Below are 4,620 nucleotides of genomic sequence, written 5' to 3'. Positions count from 1 at the left end.
AAAGAGAGAGAGAAAGAGATAGAGAGAGAGAGAGAGAGAGAGAGAGAGAGAGAGAGAGAGAGAGAGAGAGAGAGAGAGAGAGAGAGAGAGAGAGAGAGAGAGAGAGAGAGAGAGAGAGAGAGGCAGAGGCAAAGACAGAAACAGAGAGAGAGACAGCCAAAGACAGACAGAGAGAGAGACAAACATAGAGAGACTGAGACTGAGTGAAGGAATGACTGAGAAACTGAAAAACAGAGACAGTGGTATACAAACAAAAAACACAATACAAACAAACACAAACAAGGGACACACTCATGGACAAATACACAGACAGAGAGAGAGACAAAGAAAGGCCCCTAACGTCTGTATACAACCAATCACTAACAACGTGATCAAGGCAACGACCGACATGTGGCCGCAGCGACGAGCGAGACCCACCCATTTCGCCGAAGAACAAACACACTTACGGAATGAGGTCCGGAGACGTGACTTCTGCAACGGCAAGTCAACGAGGGGCCCCTGACATCTTGGACTCACGATGTATGCGGCATCACTGATTCCATTTTCCCCCCTGTCTCTGTCTCTGTCTGTCTGTTTTTTTTTTGTTTTTTTTTTTTTCGTTCTTTCTTTCTTTCTTTTCTCTCTCTCTTTTATCTCTCTCTCTCTCTCTCTCTCTCTCTCTCTCTCTCTCTCTCTCTCTCTCTCTCTCTCTCTCTCTCTCTCTCTTTCACTCTCTCTCTTTCTTTCTCTCTCTCTCTCTTTCTCTCTCTCTCTTTCTCTCTCTCTCTCTCTCTCTCTCTCTCTCTCTCTCTTTCACTCTCTCTCTCTCTTTCACTCTCCCTCTCTCTTTCACTCTCTCTCTCTCTCTTTCACTCTCTCTCTCTCTTTCACTCTCTCTCTCTCTTTCAATCTCTCTCTCTCTCTTTTACTCTCTCTCTCTCTTCCACTATCTCTCTCTCTTTCACTCTCTCTCTCTCTTTCACTCTGTCTCTCTCTTTCACTCTCTCTCTCTCTTTTACTCTCTCTCTCTCTTCCACTATCTCTCTCTCTTTCACTCTCTTTTTCTCTTTCACTCTGTCTCTCTCTTTCACTCTCTCTCTCTTTCACTCTCCCTCTCTCTTTCACTATCTCTCTCTCTTTCACTCTCTCTCTCTCTTTCACTCTCTCTGTCTCTTTCACTCTCTCTGTCTCTTTCACTCTCTCTCTCTTTCACTCTCTCTCACTCTTTCACTCTCTCTCTCTCTTTCACTCTCTCTCTCTCTTTCACTCTCTCTCTCTCTCTTTCACTCTCTCTCTCTTTCACTCTCTCTCTCTCTTTCACTCTCTCTCTCTCTTGCACTCTCTCTCTCTCTTTCACTCTCTCTCTTTCACTCTCTCTCTCACTCTCCCTCTCCCCTCTCCCCCCCTCCCTCCCCTCTTCTCTCTTCTCTCTCTTTTAAACCTGGCATTCCGCGTGTGCAGAGGCACCCTTAGCCCGGCCAAATAACTTACCTGGCATGCATGACACTCTCACGCACGCTCTCCTGCCTGGCACAACAACGCGGATGTCTCTTCCTCTCTCGTGACTTTTTGTTAATGTTGGACCGTGGCTCTGTGCCTCGTGTTCCGTCGATGATCTCTCGGTACAGTGGGAGTCGAGGATGGTGCGGTTTTGCACCATACTTCGTGATGGTGTCATGGCGCATCGGGGTTTAAAAGGGATCGGGATAGTAGGTAATGTGTTCGATGATGGTGATGGTGGTGATGAGAATGGTGATGGTGCAGATAATGATGATGATGATGATATGGTGATGGTGATGGTGATGATGGCGAAGGTGATGGCGATGGCGGTGGTGATGACGACGACGTTAATAACAACAAAATCATGTTTGTGTGGGAGTATCTGCTCCCTAAGCTATATCTAACATTTTCACATTTACCTTTCACATTCCTTCAGCCATCACAGCCCAGAAAAAACAACACGCACACGCGCCTGTCCTCGCATCCCTCGCGAGCACCCGCGTCTCTCCTCCTTGCCTGAGCCTTCCTCCTCCGCCTCGCATTCTCTCGGCCCAATTACTCGCCGTGGCCGGACAGGTGACCATCACGGCGACGACACTCACTTCCACACACCACTGCCCCTTTTTCACTCGCGAATTTGTCCTTCTCCTTTAAACATCGCCTTTTCCTTTTGCCTGTCTGTCTACTGTTAGATGTGCTAGCCTGCCCGCCTCTGCTGATTCATGTGGTTGTGTTATCTAATGCTTTAAGGCGATATTATTTCATGTTATCAAAATGCGATATGGTATTAAAAGCAAAAGGAAATAGACAAAAAAAAGGGATGAAATAGAAGACCGTTGAGTGATTTGTAGGAAAATGAAAGACAGGAGAGACTAATATATGATAGATTTTTTTAAAGTCAATACTGATAGCTTTCAGTCTGCTTGAAGATCATCATCGTATGAATAGCAACATGAAGACAAGGCGATAAATTGGCGTTATTTAACCAATTAATTTTCTTTATTCCTCTATCATGCATTTTCGAAAATATTCCATATAAACACGAATACAGCAAAAATCTTATATATATATATATATATATATATATATATATATATATATATATATATCACCCTGGAAAGGGAAATACAAGGAAATATATATATCGCATCTAGTAGTTTCAAACACAGCCGAAACCTAGCAAGAGAAGTTTTAAAGAAAGTTTTCAAGGACAGACCTCCAGTTCTCTGACTTGTGAGGAGCTTGGCAAGATCACCTGCCCAAGTGTGGGAAGGAAAAATAGTTTCTTTTCGTTTTTTGTAGAGAGGGAGAACAGGAGAGATTTTCCTTATCATTATCATTCATCAGGTGTCGCATGACTGGACTGGGGCCCCTTGTTGGCACGGGTGAGCACTGACCTCAGCATACGCACACATGGCTACTCACACCCTCACACGCACACAGGCGTATATATTGGCAGACTTATATATACGTAGGCAAACACACACACACACGTTCGTACACATAACAGAGTGAGTGAGTGAGGAACAATGAATATAAACATACTCCATCATTATTCACTATATCCACTATACAATATCCATACGAGGCAACACCGCAAACACCACATATCACAAAATAAAGCCAACAGACAAGGAATTCCAGCTACTTGAGGAATGCCACACAATACGGCACAAATTCCTACTGGCACTCGTAGGCATAAAGGCAAGGTAAGCCCAACCAGGATCGTGTGACGGAAAGGTAAGGGCGGCAGTTAATTGGCGTCGCGTTAAGTACAAGGGCAGGTGTTAACAGCGAAGGTTATCGGTTCCCTTCAGGTTCGGGGCGTGTGTAATCCGTTTGCGTGTAAGTGTATGTGAGAGCGAGAGGAAATGGCGGCTGGTTTGGAGGCGAAAGATAAAAGAAATAGATGGAAGAAGAGAGGGGGAGAAAAAGTGTAAGAGAGAGAGAGGGGGGGAGAGAGAGAGAGGAAGAGAGAGAGGAAAAGAGAGAAAGAAAAAGAGAGAGAGGAAGAGAGAGAGAGGAAGAGAGAGAGGAGGAAGAGAGAGAGGAGGAAGAGAGAGAGAGAGAGAGAGAGAGAGAGAGAGAGAGAGAGAGAGAGAGAGAGAGAGAGAGAGAGAGAGAGAGAGAGAGAGAGAGAGAGAGAGAGAGAGAAAGAGAGAGAGAAAGAAAGAGAGAGAGAGAGAGAGAGAGAGAGAGAGAGAGAGAGAGAGAGAGAGAGAGAGAGAGAGAGAGAGAGAGAGAGAGAGAGAGAGAGAGAGAGAGAGAGAGAGAGAGAGAGAGAGAGAGAGAGAGAGAGAGAGAGAGAGAGAGAGAGAGAGAGAGAAAGAGAGAAAACAAAAATACAAAAACAAATCATAAACCCAATATCCAACAACAAAATCAAACACAAGACACAACACCAACAAAATATCCGCTCCTCCTGCACGCCATTTAATCGAGTAATCTCTCTAAAGATATCCCGCATCATGGATTTCGCCTCCCCCCCCCCCCCTTCCCCGTGCCCCTCTGTCCCCTCGTGCCAGACCCCCCACCCTACCCTCTCCGTCCCTTGTTTTGCCGAGGTTCTTCTCCGACAATATCAAAGGGACACTAACCACCACAAAGTGTAAGGGACAAGGACCTCTCGAGCTGTGCATGTACCTTTGCATTTTTTTTTATTTTCTTGTTCATATTTCTTTTTTTTTCTAGGCTTCGAAATGCTGTTTCGTAATGAAGGACTAATTTGTAATTGCTGGTTATGACAATTTTATTTCTGCTAATACGAATGGTATAAAAATAATTAAGGTGTTAATTGAGTATTTAATTTAAGACGACGGTTCTCTAAGTCCTCCTATAAACTTTAAATACAGAGAGAATCCCCCCAAAATATAATGCTAAGATTAGAATAATGATGATAAATAAAGAAAATAATGAAAAAGATAAGCTACCACATTTTTCCGGCTTATCACGTATTCCTCTTATACTTTAGCATGCAATTTAAACCTGGCCGCGCACTTACTCCAAAGAGGTGCGCCAAAATAATTCGCGTGTTGACATTTTTTTGCGTCCTAATTTCAAATTGAATTATCACGCAACAATTAATTGCTCAAAGCCTATTAATGAGACCTTAATTGTGTAAACAGCGCTTGATTTTACTGA

This window comes from Penaeus chinensis, chromosome 11, assembly GCF_019202785.1.
Source record: "Penaeus chinensis breed Huanghai No. 1 chromosome 11, ASM1920278v2, whole genome shotgun sequence".
Taxonomy (NCBI): Eukaryota; Metazoa; Arthropoda; class Malacostraca; order Decapoda; family Penaeidae; genus Penaeus; species Penaeus chinensis.
The sequence above is the reverse complement of the archived record's forward strand: the minus strand, read 5'-3'. Positions refer to the sequence as shown.